Raw genomic sequence first — 17,034 nt, forward strand, 5'->3', positions numbered from 1 at the left:
ATTGTAACAATATTTAACTTTCTGCTTCATAAACCTGGCATCTGACCTTCTTTTGAAGGTAACTTCCTTTTTTCTGCCACTGTGGTTGCTTTTAAGGTCCTGTTCTTTTCTTTTAGATTTAAATAGTTTTATGTGATGTCTTTAAGTGTGGATATACTTTTATTTATATTGCCTGAGAACTTTTGGTTTCTTGCTTATGTGGATTGGTTTCTTTGGTCAGTTCTGGAAAATTTTTTGATCTCTTCAGGTACTCTTTTTCATAAGTCTAAAATACCATCAATCGAAAGATGCACCATTTATGCACCACTAAAAAAGAAAAAAATACTACTAATGCATTAATAGTATTACATAACACATGCATGGTCTTACTGACCCTCGTTGCATAGAAATTGTCATTTTTCCAAAGGATTTGGCAAACATTTCGTCATTTGGATTGCTTTATGCATAGTCTTTTACCTGTATCTCTGTAAGAAAGCATAGCACAATTTCATATACTTGTATCTCTCTTAGGTCTTATAAGTAATTAGTTGCTGCTTTTTCAAGATGTTCAGGTCAGTTGAGATTGCTAAAACAAATCCCATATACTGGGTGACTTAAATGACATTTATTTCTCACAGTTCTGAAGTGTGGGACGTGCAGGATCAAGGTGGTGACAAATTAAGTGTCTGGTGAGGCTCTTGTTCCTGATTTGCAGATGGCTACCTACTTGCTATATTCTCACATGGTGGGGAGAGAGATAATCTCTCTAATGTCTTTTCTTGTAAGGGCACCAAACCGATTCATGAGTTTCACTCCCAAGACCTAATTACCTTCCAAAGGCTCTACCTCTAAATACCATCAAATTGGGATTAGGACTTAAACATATGAACTTTGAGGGGACACAAGTATTTAGCTCATAGTACAAAAATATAATGACTAATCATTTATGGCCGTTGTTTCAGTTATGAATATTTGCCTCACTAATGACAGGCTTTGTGTTTGTGTATACATATTAGCTTCTAAATAACTTTTTTGAAGTATATTGTATATCACAATAACTTCTTAATGGCAAATCATGGTTTTGTTTGTGTTTTTTTTTGTTTCAAAACCTGGAAAAATCATGGTTTCAAAAAATTTACTTTTATAGTGTGCAACATGAAGATTTAACGTACATATATGTTGCAAAGTGATTACCACAGTCAAGTTAATTAACACATCTATCACTGCATATAGTTCCCTTTTTTGTTTGTGTGTGTATGGTTGAGAACACCTAAGGTCTACTGTCTTTACAAATCTCATGTATATGATGCAGTAAAATTAACTGTTAGGCTGTACATTAGATCTTCAGAATTTATAACTGAAAGTTCATACCCTATGATCAACATCTTCCCATTTCCCTCACCCCTAACCCTGACAACCATTGTTCTAGTTTCTAGCCTATGAGTTTGACCTTTTTAGATTCCACACATAAAAATGAGATAATACAGTGTTTGTCAGGGCTTGAGCTCACGAACCATTGGATCATGAGCTGAAATCAAGAGTTGGATGCTGAACTGACTGAGCACCCAAGTGCCCCTCCTTCCTTTTTTTGGTGGCTAAATAGTATTTCCTTTTTAAAAATCCATATGGACACTTAGGTAGTTGCCATATCTTGGCTACTGTGAATAATGCTATAGTAAACATGGGGGTGTAGATATCTCTTTGAGATAATGATTTTATTTTCTTTGGATGTATACATAGATGTAGTATTGCTGGATCATGAAGTACTTCTATTTTCTTTCTTTCTGCCTGCCTTCCTTCCTTCCTTCCTTCCTTCTTCCTTTCTTCATTCCTCTCTTCCTTTTTTCCTTTCTTCCTTCCTTTCTGTCTTTTTTTTTCTTTTTTCTTTCTTTGTTTTCTTTTCTTCTTTTCTTTCCTTGTAAACTCTACCCCCCAGTGTCCAGAGTCACATGCTCTACTCACTGAGCCAGCTAGGCATCCCAAATTTGTAGTTCTAGTTTTGATTCTTAAGGAACCTCCATACTTATTCCATAATACCAGTATCAGTTCATATTTCAACATATATTCCCTTTTATCATCTTTTTGATAATAGCTATCCTAACAGGTATGAGATGACATCTCTTTATGGTTTTGATTTGCTTTTCACAATTAGTGATGAATATTTTTATAGAACTGTTAGCCATTTGTAAGTCTTCTTTGGAAAAATGTCTATTCAGATCTTTTATCCATTTTTAAACCAAGTTATTTGTTTTTATGCTGTTAAGTTGTATTATTTATATTTTCTGGCTGTTAATCTGTTATCAGAGAGGTGATTTGCAAATAGTTAACTTACAAACTACAGTCATTTTAATTTCTAGAAATTCCATTTGAATCTTTTCCTAATCTGCTTTTTCACTTCTGTAGTTTCCTATACCTGCAGGTATTTTTAAGTATGCCATTCATTTTTTTTAAATGTAGTAAGCATAGTTTTATAATTTGTATCTGATAATTCTAATATTTAAAGTCTTAATGGGTCTCTTGCAGTTGTTTTTTATTTACATAGGCTTTTGTTCCCTTGGTGTTTTGTGTCCTTGTATACTTGATTATCTTTCTCATTGCCCTTGAAGATTATTTGGAGAATCCTGGAGGCTTAGAATAAAGCTACTTTTTCTGTAGAGAAGATTTGCATTTACTTTTGCCAAAGAACCTAGGACCATTTAAAAAAAATGTTTGTTTATTCTTGAAAGAGAGACAGAGTATGAGTGGGAGAGACGCAGAGAGACACAGAACCTGAAGCAGGCTCCAGCCTCTGATATGTCAGCACAGAGCCCGACATGGGGCTCAAACTAATGAACCAAGAGATCATGACCTGAGCTAAAGTTGGACACTTAACTGACTGAGCCACCCAGGTGCCCCAGAACCTTAGGACCATTTTAACCAAAACCACACCTTGAGTTTTCCTAGTCATTCAAGGTAATGAGAACCTGGTGAACAAATCCCCATAAAGGCTAACTTTTGGCCAAAGATTTTCAGTATTGGTAGGCTGGGAGTTTTACGGTTTCAGGCCTTACATTTAAGTCTTTAATCCCGTTCATCTTAATTTTTGTTAGTGATGTAAGGTAGCTGTCTAGTTTCATTTTTCTTTTGCATGTGGCTGTCCAGTTTTCCTAGCACTGTTTACTGAAGAGCCTTTCCTCTTTGTATATTTTTGGCTTCCTTGTTGCAGATTAATAGACCATATATTTGTGGGTATATTTCTGGGTTCTTTATTTTGTTCTGTTCATCTATGTGTCTGTATTCATGCTTTTACCACAATGTTTTGATTCCCATAACTTTATACTATTGTCTGAAATCAGGTTACATAATGCCTGCAGCTTTGTTCTTTCTCCAGATTGCTTTGATTATTTGAAGTCTTTTGTAGTTTCATGAATTTTAGCACTGTTTATTGATTGATTGATTGCCATTGAAATTCAAGGTCTTTCATGGTTTCATACAGATTTTAGGATTGTTTGTTGATTGATTGTTTACCATTGGGATTTTGATAGAGATTGCATTGAGTCTGTAGATTGTTTTGGGTAATATGAACATTTTAACAGTATTAGCTCTTCCAGGCCGTGAGCATGAATATCTTTCCATTTATCTGTGTCTTCTTTAAATTCTTTTCTCAGTATCTTAAAGTTTTCAGTGTATAGGTCTTTTACCTCCTTGGTTAAATTTATTTCTAGGTATTTTATTCTTTTTAATGTAATTGTAAAGTGATTGTTTTCTTAATTTATTTTTCTGATGGCATGTTAGTGTATGCAACAGATTTTTATATGTTGATTTTGTAAAATCTATTTAGGATTTTCATGTAAAATCATGTTGTCTATGAATTGGGACAGTTTCCCTTATTCCCTTTCAATTTGGAAGCTTTTTATTTGTTGTTTTTGCCTTATTGCTGGGGCTAAAGTTTCCAGTACTATCTAGAATAAAAGTGGGAAGAATGTATATCCTTGTCTTGTTCTTGAAGGAAAAGTATTTGATGTGTGTTTTAAATATAAGGCCTTTATTATGTTAAGATGCATTTACTTTACACTCTTTTTTTAAAGTTTATTTATTTTGAGCGAATGTACATGCAGGCAGGGCAGGGGTAGAGAGAAAGGGGCGGGGAGAGAGAGAATCTCAAGCAGATTCCCTGCTGTCAGTGCAGAGCCCAGCATGGGGTTTGATCTCAGGAACTGTGAGATCATGACCTTAGCTGAAATCAAGAATTGCACACTCAAACTGAGCCACCCAGGTGCTTCTCTTTACTCACTTTGTTGAGTTTTTTTTTTTAATAATAAATGGATGCTAACTTTTATCAAATGTTTTTTTTTTCTGCATCTGTTGAGATGATCGGGTGATTTTCATCCATTAATTTGTTAATGTGGTGTATCATGCTGATTCATTTGCAAGATGTTGAACTGTCCTTGCATCCCTGGAATAAATCTCACTTGATCACAGTGTATTATTCTTTTTTTAAAGATTTATTTTTTTTTAAATGTTTTTATTTATTTCTAGGAGAGAGAGAGAGACACAGCGTGAGGAGGGGAGGGTCAGAGAGAGAGGGAGTCACAGACTGAAACAGGCTTCAGGCTCTGAGCTGGCAGTCAGCACAGAGCCCGACGCGGGGCTCGAACCCATGAACTGCGAGATCATGACCTAAGTGAAAGTCGGACGCTTAACCAACTAAGCCACCCAGGTGCCCCAATTCTTTTGATGTATTTTTGAATCTGGTTTGTTAATATTTCATTGAAGATTTTTGCATCTGTGTTCATCAGAGGTATTTAGCCAGCAGATTTTTTTATGGTGTCCTTAACTGGTTTTGTTATCAGGATATTGCTGGCTTTGTGAAATGAGCTTGGAATTGTTCCCTCCTATTTAATTCTTTGGAAGAGTTTGAAAAGGATAGATATTAAATATTCTTTTAATGTTTCCTAGAATTCATCAGTGAAGCTGTCTGGTTCTGGATTTTTGTTTCTTGGGAAGCTTTGATTATTGATTCAATCTCATTAGTAATGATCTGTTTTACATTTTCTGATGCTAAATCATTCAATCTTGGAAAGTTGTACGTTTCTAGAAATTTATATATTCTCAGTTGTCCAGTTTGTTGGCATATACCATTCATAGTAGTCTCTTATGATCTTTTGTATTTCTGTGGTATCATTGTAACTTCTCTTTCATTTATGATTTTATTTATTTGAGTCATCTTTTTTTTTTTTTTTGGTGAGTTTTCCAGAGGTNCAGCTTTTAATTTTGCTGATCTTTTCTATTGTCTTCTTGGTCTCTATTTCATTTATTTCGTCTCTGATGCTTGTTATTTCCTTTCTTCTAACTTTGGTCTTCATTTTTTCTTTTTCAAGTTTCTTTAGGTAAAAGATTGTTTATTTGAGATTTTTCTTGTTTCTTGAGGTAGGCTTGTATTGCTATGAACTTCCCTCTTAGAACTACTTTTACTGCTTCTCATAGATTTTTGTTGACTTGTATTTGGTTTTTAATTTGTGTCGAGGTGTTTTTATTTTTTTATTTTAATGTTTTATTTATTTCTAGGAGAGAGAGAGAGAGAGCGTGAGCAGGGGAGGGTCAGAGAGAGAGGGAGTCACAGACTGAAACAGGTTCCAGGCTCTGAGCTGGCAGTCAGCACAGAGCCCGACGCGGGGCTCGAACCCACGAACCGCGAGATCATGACCTAAGCGAAAGTCGGACGCTTAACCGACTAAGCCACCCAGGCGCCCCTGTCTCGAGGTGTTTTTAAATCCCATCTTTGATTTCTTTGTGGACTCTTTCCACAAAGAAAGAACTCTTTCCATGAGTTGTTTAATAGCATGTTGTTTACTGTTCATGTGTTTTTGTTTTTTCCAGTTTTCTTCTTGTAATTGATCTCTAGTTTCATGCTATTTTGTTCAGAGAAGATGTTTATTATGATTCCAGTCTTCTTAAATTTATTGAGCCTTATTTTGTGGCCTAGCATATGATCTATCCTGCAGACTGGTTTATTTGCACTTGAAGAGAATGTGTCTTCTGTTTTTTGGGTGGAATATTCTGTATGTATTAAGTCCATCTGGTCCAGTGTTTTGATATTTCCTTATTTTCTGTCTGGATGAACAATCCATTGATGTAAGTGGGGTAATAAAGTCCCCTATTACCATTGTATTGCTGTCAATATGTCCCTTTAGGTCTGTTAATTTTTGCTTTATATATTTAGGTACTCTTATTTTAGGTGCATCAGTATTTACAAATGTTATATCCTCTTGTTGGATTGACCGTTTTATCATTATGTAAATACTTATTTTTTGCTTTTTTATACTCTTTGTTTTAAAGTCTATTCTTCTGATTTAGCTATTCCAGCTTGTTTTTTTCATTCCTGTTTGTGTGGAACTTCTTTTTCCATCCCTTCACTTCGAGTCTTTGTGTGTCCTTACATTTATAGGCAGCATATAGATTGGTCTTGTTTTTTGTTCATTTAGGCACTCTGTGTCTTTTGATTTGAGATTTTAGTCCATTTCTATTTAAAATAATTTTTGATAGGTATGTGCTTACTGCTATTTCATTAATTATTTTTTTGGTTGTTTTTTTTTTAGTTCCTTTCTATTCCTTTCTTATTCTCTTGCTGTCTTAGCTTGTGGTTTGATGACTTTCTTTAGTGTTTTGCTTAGACATCTTTGTATATATACTGTACGTTTTGATTTTTGGTTAACATGAGGCTCATGTATAACAGCCTATATATTTATAGCAATCCATTTTAAACTGATAGCAGCTTTGGCTTGAATGCATTTTAAAAGTCTACATTTGGAGTGCCTGGGTGGCTCAGTGGGTTGAGCCTCTGACTTTGGCTCAGATTATGATATCACAGCTTGTGAGTTCAAGCCCCGCATCAGGCTCCATGCTGACAGCTCGGGGCCTCGAGTCTGTTGGGATTCTGTGTCTCCTCTCTCTCTGCCCCCTGCCTCCTGCTTGTGCTCTGGTCTCTCTCTCTCAAAATAATAAACTTTAAAAAAAATTTTAAAAAGTCTACATTTATCTCACCCCACATTTTATGTTTTTGATGTAACATTTTAGATCTTTATTTTGTATATCCCTTAACTTATCATTGTAGTTAACAATTATTTTTACTACTTTTGTCTTTTAACATTCATACTAGCTTTATCAGTGATTAATCTGCTACCTTTATTATATATTTATGCCAGCAAGATTCATACTTTCATATTCTTAATACTAATTCCCTTTCTTTCCAGCTTAAAGAAGCATTTCTTGTAAGGCTGGTTTAGTTGTGATGACCTATTTTTAGCTTTTTTTCCCTTTTTTTTTTTAAGTTTGGAATACTCTAATCTTTTTTTGTATTCTGAATGAAAACCTTGCTGGGTAAAGTATTCTTGGCTGCATACTTTTTTTTTCCTTTTAGCACTTTGAATATATCATGTCACTCCTTTCTAGTCTTCAAAGTTTCTCTCAGTAATTTGCTGATAGTCTTTATGAGGGTTTCCTTGAATGTGACAAGTTTTCTCATGCTGCTTTCAAGATTCTCTCTCTTTAATTGTTGACAGTTTAATTATGATATGTCTTGGTGTGGATATTTTTGGGTTCCTCTCATTTGGAACTTTCTGGGCTCCCTAGATTGAATATTGGTTTCTTTTTCAAGGTTACAGAAATTTTCAGCCATTATTTTATCAATTAAGTTTTCTGCCCTTTTCTCTCTCTACCCTCCTTCTAGGATTCCTTTAATGTGAATGTGATTTCATGTGATGTTGTCCTGTTGTTCCCTTAAAGTACTTTCACTTTTTAAAATTCTTTTTCCCTCTGTTGCTTTGTGTGGGTGAATTCCACTGCCTGTGTATGAGCTCAGTGTTCATTTCTTTTGCTCTGATTTAGTCGGCTTTTGAACCCTTCTAGTGTATTCTTTGGTTCAGTTGGTTCTTTATCTCTATGACTTCTTTTTGGCATTTTTGTGTATTTTGTGTTTCTTTGTTGCAGTTCTGTGTTCATTCACTCTTCTTCCAAATTAGTTGAGCATCTTTGTGACTATTACTTTGAATGCTTTATCAGGTATGTTACTTATCGCTGTTACATTAAGGTTTCTTTCTCTTTTTTTAAATGAAGTTTTATCTTGGTCTTTCATTTGGTAGGTATTCCTTTGTTTCCTCTGGGAAACACTCTGGGTTTGTTTCTATGTATTAGGCAAAATAGTACCTCTCTCAGTCTGGAAGGTACATTTGGTTGTCTTTGTTTTTTAAAAAATTTTTTAAAGTGTTTTATTTATTTTTGAGAGAGCAAGAGAGACAGCGTGAACAGGGGAGGGTCAGAGAGAGAGGGAGATACGTACAAAATCTGAAGACAGCCTCCAGGCTCTGAGCTGGCTGTCAGCACATAGCCCAATGTGGGGCTCGAACCCACAAACTGTGAGGTCATGACCTGAGCTGAAGTCGGACAGTTAATTGACTGAGCCACCCAGGTGCCCCAACTTGGTTGTCTTTCAAACCTTTGTGATTGTCTAAGCATCCTGATTTATACTTGATAGGTCTAGGTGTGTCAAGACCTGTCAGTGTTCCACAGGGAGGATTTCAGTCAGCACCTATTTTCAGGCTGATTGGAAACCACACCCCCAGGCAGTAGCTTTTAAAGTCTGATGACATATACAGCCCTGTGGAAGTTAAACCTTGCTGGGTTCCAGATAAGGTGATCTGGAGGTGACCTCTGGGTGACAGTTCCAAAAATCAGGGCTTCAGACGAATATGTAACCTCCTTTTTGGAGGTACTGTGGAATTATATTGAGGCTGAGGGAGAGCATGAAGATGACATCTCCCTGCATATGTTCCCTAAGTGGCTCTGTAGCCTCTGAATATGTGGTAGACCTAAAATCTGCCCCTCAGGCTGAAGCTCCAAGGAAAGTAAATAGGTCTTTTTCACAGGAGGACCAGGGTGTTTCATTTTGTGACTATGCAGTACCCTTGAGGGTGGCAGCCTGCCAAGAACTCTCTCTGATTCTTTCAGTCTCATGGAGTCTAGAAATGGAACCCATCCCCTTTCCCCCCAAGTGGCCACAGAGCCAGGTGATCACAGAGTGTCTCCTGTGTGTACTGCCTTTGCTTGCTGGCTTTAGTGGGGGCATCGGGAGAATGTAGGGCCAACATGCACCTGCTGGCTTTTCCAGAGCAGCAGGAAAGCACTGGGCTCGGATTTGCTCACTGGCATTAGCAAGTTAGAGAGCACAAAAGCCATGATTTGTAGCACCTTTGTCCCTGGAGATAGTCTAACAGGCGTCTGCCCTTCTGGCAGACACTACGATTAGCAAATGAATCTCCTTCACATAGAATCGAGACACTTCAAATTGCTGCTTTTTTACTGGTCACTACAGGGAGTAAGTCTGTCCGTAAGCACTTTTAGAGCAGAATCTCAGTTCCCTACATTCTTTGGGTCTTCCAGATATGAGCCTTGTTGGTTTTCTTTCCTTTTTTTTTTTTTTTTAACTATTTATTTTGAGAGAAAGAGATAGACACAGCGTGAGCAGGGAAGGGTCAGAGAGAGAGGGAGACACAGAATCCAAAGCAGGCTCCAGGCTCTGAGCTAGCTGTCAGCACAGAGCCCAGTGCGGGGCTCAAACCCATGAGCTGTGAGATCATGACCTGAGTCGAAGTCGGACACTCACCCGACTGAGCCACCCAGGCATCCCAGAGCCCTGTTGGTTTTCAAAGCCACACATTTTGGGGGTTCGTCTCTCTTTTCTAAGCTCAAGGATTGGGGTACCTTATATGAAGAATGATGAACCCCTTACTCCTCAGGGAGAAGCTTGGGATTTTTGAGACCTGACCCGATTCTGGGTTTGCCAACTTGGTGGTGGGGTTTTTGGTGAGACTGTGTCTCTACCTTTCTTAACCATCTTGATGTGGCTCTTTTACCATTTGTTTTGAAGGAGCTGTAAAGCTACTTTTTGGGTCTTTTTCAGAGGGAATTGTTTCAAATGTAGCTGTAAATTTGGTGTGTCTGTGGAGGAGGTGAGTTCAGGATCTTCTGTGCTACCATCTTGGACTGCCTCTGGAGATAATTGATTTAATCAAATAATTTCCTCAGATAAATGCTTAAACTAAGGCAAAGCCTGACTAAGAAAGACTGGAATTTTGAAAACACATAAATAACTAAAAGATTGTGTGATTTTTCTTGTGTGCTTTTCAAATTTTGCAGTGTAATAGTTGAGAATTACTTCTAATATTCAGGTTAGGAATTTATGCTTTTTCTCTTTTCCATGTAGGCCTGATTTATACCACTTCTAGTTTATGTATGATTGCTTTCACATTTTGCATGTTAATACTTTGAAGTATACAACATGAAAGTGAACTGAATAATTAATGATTGTTACACAGTCCAGCACTGATTTCTGCTGGTCACAATGCTGCAGTTGGGCTTTATTGTAGGAAGAGTCTGAGGCCCAGGGTTTCTGTGACAACTCAAGGTCAGTTGACCTGGATATGTCCTGCCAAACTGTTCCTGTGGAATAAATAGGCTGTGTTTGTAAACAGGATGGCTAAGCATTCTCTCACAAGATTTTAAGTTCACAAAGTATGAGGCAACTGGATAGAAGGTCAAGTGTGAAAGGTAATAAGCCATTTTGGGCCTATTTTTTTGTTAAACCTTTGGCTGCCTTAGACTGAGGTTTTGGATATAGTTCACACAGGCCTTTTGCCAAAAGACTACTGAGAGTTGGCTCAGGCAGGATTCTATTACAAAATCCTCTTCTCTTTTTCTCACTCTTCTGTGTGTGTCCTGCTGTCTGAAGTTTATGAAAGTGCAAGGGATTTTATAGAAGCTAAGTATATAAATGAGACAACCAAATAAATTCATATTTTATATAAAATAAGTTTAGAATTTTCTTTTTAGGGACAGAGGTCCACACATTGTATGTGTTATAATAAATGCTTGCAAAATTAATTACAAATTGTATTTTAGAAAGAGAGTAAGTATATCAAACTAACAAAGATTGAAAATACTTGCAGAAAATCTTGGGGGCAATTATAGGTATTTTAAAAAGGTACTATATATCTGTTTCACCTAAGCCACCAGAGGCAGTCTTTAAATACTAGTGAGATATTTTAATTAATGAGATCTTTTTCTGTTATATGTTACGCTGTTGAGAGTTAAGATTTGCTCTGTATTATGAAGAAAAAAGATATAATTAGTCGTCCTCAAAATTTTTTTGTCTTGTTTTAGCTTTAGGTTTATCACTGTTGTTATTCTTCCTCAGAGGAAGAATGCATTCCAGGAATACAAAAACCAAAGTGAATGTTACTTTCTCTGGCATTAAAGCTTGGCTAGAAGAGCCGTCTTCAGTTTTTTTGGCTATCATACTTGTCTTCATTACTAGTTTGTTTTTTTGTATTTATATACTACTTCAGGATTACAAGTTCTGCCTTGGTCAATATTGATATATTTTCATTTTTGGGTCTGTTGACAAAGTTAATGAAGATGTAGGCAGTAGATATTTAAAAAAAAAGTAATTTATTCATTTTAAGTAATTTCTGCACCCAACATAGGGCTTGAACTCATGACCTAGAGATCAAGAGTAGCATGCTCTTCCGCCTGAGCCATCCAGGCACCCTGGCACTGGATGTTCTTAACATATAAAAAAAGTGGGGTAAGGGACAATGAAAAGATGGCAAAAACAATCATTCTCAAACACAAAGTTTAAGCCATAGACCATTTTAACTATCAATAAACATGTGTGATGGTGACAGTTACAAAGAAATCACCCAGATAAATGGAAATACAAAAACATTTTATTAGGAAATCTGGAGTTATTCCTAGTGGAAACCAAAGCATGCAGTTTGTATCATAAACAGTGATAACCTGGCTTTCGTTATCTTGTTGTACTAATGAGGATAGGCAAGGGAAGGATGGGACTTTCCAGTGTGTTTCACAAAGTCTGATTTCTTTTTTCTTTGTAGAAAAATAGAACAAGACCATTTATCTTTTAAACAGTTTTCTGAGAATATCATAATTCACAGGTGGACTTGTCTTTATCTGCTTTCTCCAGAAAGCTCTAAAAATTCTGTGAAGTTTGGAATGCATTTGCCATTATTTTATTTTCCTTAAATTTATTGATATTAGGAATACTGCTGCAGCATGAAGTATTATATATGTTGACAAACAGATTTCTCCTCTCTGTTCTTTTTTTATGAAACAGAATGGCAACTTCATCTTCCTTTATTTTATTGTCTTTCAACCAGACTATATTGGACAAATTTGAAAATGGCAGCTTTTAAAAGAATGTATTTAAAAGTTTGGGCAGATTTTTACTTCTTTTTCCCATGTAAGAGTTTTCAAAGAAAATTTGAAAAATGTTTGCTTCTTTTTTAAAAAAATTAAACTTAAGAAAAGTAACCCCGGACAAGTCACTGAGCCTTTTTGAATCTGTTCTTTTAATAAATAAAATGAAGGCTACCACTTGATCTTTAAGGTTTCCCCCAGCTCCAGACTAAAGTTGCAACTGACCAATACTCTTTCTAGGACTGAAGAACTCTGACTTCCTGATGAGGCCAGCAAGTACGACCTTACTAAATCCTAAAGGAGAGGACTCAGCTGATCCCTGGTAGAACCAGAGATTCATATTCTTGGTACAAACACCTTTCCTTAAGACCCAGGTATGAAAGGACCATTTAAATTTACCCAAATCAGGCAGGTCCTCTGATCTAAATTAAAAGTATAGATATTAAGGGTGCCAGGGTGGCTCATTCGGTTAAGCGTCTGAGTCTTGATCTCAGCTCAGGTCACGATCTCATGGCCTGTGGGGTCGAGCCCTGCATTGGGCTCTGTGCTGGCAGCGTGGAGCCTGCTTGGGATTCTTTGTCTCTCTTACTCTCTCTCTGCCCTTTCCCTGCTCAAGTTCTCTCTCCCTCTCTCAAAATAAATAGATATTTTAAAAAGTATAGATACTAGTTCATTTTCATACTTTGGCTTTTATGAATAATGTTGCAAAGAACATGGGAATGTAGATATCTCTTCAAAATCCTGTTTTCATTTCCTTTGGATGTATACCCCGAAGTGTGATTGCTACATCATGTGGTAGTTCTATTCTTAATTTTTTGAGGAACCTCCATACTGTTCTCCGTAGTGGCTGTACCAATTTACATTCCTACCAACAGTGCACAGGGGTTTCCTTTATTCCATATCCTTGCTAATGCTTGTTATCTCTTTTCTTTTTGATGACAGCTTCTCCAACAGGTGTGAGGTGATATCCCATTGTGGTTTTGATTTCTGTTTACCTGGTGACTAGAGATGTTGAGTACCTTTTCAGTACCTGCTGGACATTTGTCAGTCTCTAGAAAAATGCCTCTTCAGGACTCTGCCATTTTTTTTCTTCTCGGATTTTATTTAAATTCAAGTTAATTACATATAGTTTAGTATTGGTTAGTAGAATTTAGTGATTTATCACTTACATATAACACCCAGTGCTCATCCCAAGACATGCCCTCCTTAATCCCCATCATCCATTTAGCCCATCCCCCCACCCATCTTCCCTCCAGCAACCCTCGGTTTATGAGACTGAGAGCATCTTAAGCAGACTCCATGCTACACATAAGCCTGACAAGGAACTCAACCCCACAACTCTGAGACCAAGACGTGAGCCGAAACCAAGAGTTGGATACTTAGCTGACCTAGCCATCCAGGCGCTCCATTCTTTCTCAAGATTGTTATGGCTATTCAGGGTCTTCTGTGGTTCTATATACAAATTTTAGGATTGTTCATTCTATCTCTGAAAGATAACCTTAGGATTTTGAAAGTGATTGCATTGAAACAGTATATTGCTTTCAGTAATACGGATATTTTAACAACAGTAATTCTTCTAATCCATGAACACAGAGTATCTTTCCATTTATTTGTGTTTTCTTCACTTTCTTTCGTTAGTGTCTTAGAGTTAATGGAGCATAGTTCTTTCACCTCCTTGGTTAATTTATTCCTAGGTATTTTATTCTTCTTGATGTAGTTGTAAAGGTGGCTGTTTTCTTTTTTACAGTTTATTGCCAATTTGGTTTCCATGTAACAGCCAGTGCTCATCCCAACAAGTGTCCTCCTCCAGGCCCATCACCTATTTCCCCCTCTCCCTTACCCCCATCAACCCTTAGTTTGTTCTCAGTATTTAAGAGTCTCTTATGGTTTGCCTCCCTCCTTTTCCTTAACTATTTCCCCCTCCCCCTCCCCCATGGTCCTCTGTTAAGTTTCTCTTGTTCCACATATGAGTGAAATTATATGGTATCCGTCCTTCCCTGCCTGACTTATTTCACTTAGCATAACACCCTCGAGTTCTATCCATGTTGCTACAAATGGCCAGATTTCTTTCTTTCTCATTGAAGGTAGCTGTTTTCTTAATTTGTCTTTCTGATATAAAAAGTTAGTGTATGGAAACACAACTGAGTTCTGTATATTGATTTTGTGTCCTATGACTTTATGGAACTTGTTGATTAATTCTAACAGATTTTTGGTGGAATATTTAGGGCTTTCTATATATAATATGTCATCTACAAAGGGAAAGAGTTTTACTTCTTCCTTCCCAATATGAATGCCTTTCCCCACTCCCTTGATCTTGCCTAATTGCTCTGACTAGGACTTCCAGCACAATGTGAATAAAAGTGGCATAGTGGACATCCTTATCTTTTTCCTGATCTTGGAGAAAAAGCTTTTCATTTTTCACTATTGAATATAATGTTATCTGTGAGTTGTCATATGTGGCTTTTCTTGTGTTGAGGTATGTACCCTCTACATTGCAGTTTGCGAAAATTTTTATCATGAATGGATGTTGAATTTTACAGATGCTGTTTTTGCATATATTGAGATGATCATATGATTTTTATCCTTCATTTTGTCAATGTTGTGTATCACATTGATTGCTTTGCACATGTTGAATCAACCTTGCATTCCTGGAATAAATCACAGTTGATCATGTTGTATGAGACTTTTAATGCATTGTTAAATTTCATTTACTAGTAGTTTCGGGTGCTTGGGTGGCTCAGTCAGTTGAGCATCCAACTCTTGATTTTGGCTCACATCATGGTATCGAGCCTCATGTTGGGCTCTGTGCTGAGTGCTGAGTGTGGAGCCTGCTTAAGATTCTCTCCCTCCTACTGTGCCCCTTTCCCCTGCTCATGTTCTCTCTTTCTAAAATTAAAAAAAAATTGATTTACTGGCATTTTGTTGAGGATTTTTGCATTTGTGTTCATAAAGGATGTTGGCTATAATTTTATTTTCTTATAATTATTTTTCTTGTAATGTCTTTGTATACATTTCCTTAGTAGGGTAATAATGGCTTTATAAAATGAGTTTGGAAATGTTTTTAAAAACAGAATTCACCAGTGATGGTCTCTGGTTCTGGACTTTTATTTGTTATTGTTTTTGATTACTGAATCAATCTCCTAATTAGTAATTGGTCTGTTCAGATTTTCTGTTCCTTTGTGATTCATTCTTGTCAGCTGTATGTTTCTAGAAGTTTATTCATTTTTTTCTAGGTTTTCCAATTTGTTGACATACAATTATTTATATTAGTCTCATGATCTTTTGTATTTTTGTAGTATGAGGTGTAATGTTTCTTCCTTCATTCTAATTTTATTTGTTTGAGTCCTCACTCTTTTTTCTTCCTTTTTTTCTAACTAAAGGTCTATTTTGCATATCTTTTCAAGAAATTAGCTCTTGGTTTCACTGATCTTTTTACTTTCAGTCTCTATTTCATTTAGTTCCTCTCTGCTTTTTGTTATTTCCTTCTTTCTCCTAATTTTGGACTTAGTTTTTTGTTCTTCTTCTAGTTTTTTGGGGTGTAAAGTTAGTTAGTATATTTGGCCTGCTTGATGGTGTTAGGTCCCTTAAGCTACCTTAATCTTTTTCATTCTGTTTTCCTTTTGCTCCTCTTTTTTACTTTGGATGAATTTGAATGCCACATCTTTGAGTTCACAGATTCGTTTTTTTAAATGTTCATTTATTTATTTTGAGAGAGAGAGAGAAAAAGAGAGAGTGTGCGAGCACGTGTTTGGGGGAGAGGGCAGGCTCCGCACTCAGCACAGAGCCCCACGCAGAGCTTGATCTCACAAGCTGTGATTATGACCTGCTCCAAGATCAAGAGTAGGATGCTTTTTAAAAAAAAATTAAAATGTTTTTTATTTAATTTTGAGAGATAGAGAGACAGCATGAGCAGGGGAGGGTCAGAGAGAGAGGGAGACACAGAATCTGAAAATAGACTCCAGGTTCTGAGCTAGCTGTCAGCACAGAGCCTGATGCAGGGCTTGAACCCATGAACCTTGAGATCATGACCTGAGCTGAAGTCGGACACTTAACTGACTGAACCACCCAGGCACCCCAAGAGTGAGATGCTTGACTGACTGAGCCACCCAGGCACCATTTGAGTTCACTGACTCTTCTACTTCATCTAGTTTGGTGTTGACCCCTGTATTGAATTTTTCAGTTTAGTTACTGTATTTTTCAGCTTTGTGATAATGTGCTTAATACTTTCTTATATTTTCTAAGTTTTTTTTTGTTGAAATTCTCATTTTGTTCATGAATTATTTTTGGGACTTGGTGAGGATCTTTATGACCATATTATCAAATCTTTCTTGGATAGATCACTTACCTCTGTTTCATTAAACTTTTTTGGGGGAGTTTTATCTTATTCCTTCATTTGGAACATATTCCTTTTTCTTCACTTTCTGTGACTTTCTGTATTGGTTTGCAACATTTAATAAAACAACCCTCTTCCAGTCTTGATAGAGTGGTCTTGTGTAGGAAGTGAACCTTACCATTCAGCCTGGCCCAAGCTTTTGGTTGTCTCTCAAATCTATATGATTCTTCATTTCACCTTCTTTGTTTTTTATTGTTTGAAATAGTTGAAGGTGCCAAGACCTGTTCCCATGTGGGTATTTTCTTGTTTGCTTAATGTGTACTTGTCACTCAACTAGTTTTTGGATTTCCTTTGAAGTGCATTCCTTATATATAGTTGTAGATTCGCTGAGTCCTAGAAGTTGATGAGTTCATGATCCTCCTATCTTGCTGTCTTGGACCAGAAGCAAATTTCAATATAAAATTTAAAGT

General features: G+C 36.6%; 1 long non-coding RNA gene across 6 annotated transcripts in view; it reads left to right on the plus strand.

Annotated features, from left to right (window-relative positions):
- The window catches only part of LOC144224378 (uncharacterized), a 134,157-nt gene that overhangs the window by 29,458 nt on the left and 87,665 nt on the right, over positions 1-17,034 (plus strand). The gene's annotated exons all lie outside the window — the stretch shown is intronic.

This window comes from Crocuta crocuta, unplaced genomic scaffold (assembly GCF_008692635.1).
Source record: "Crocuta crocuta isolate KB4526 unplaced genomic scaffold, BGI_CrCroc_1.0 scaffold42, whole genome shotgun sequence".
In the NCBI taxonomy this organism is placed as follows: Eukaryota; Metazoa; Chordata; class Mammalia; order Carnivora; family Hyaenidae; genus Crocuta; species Crocuta crocuta.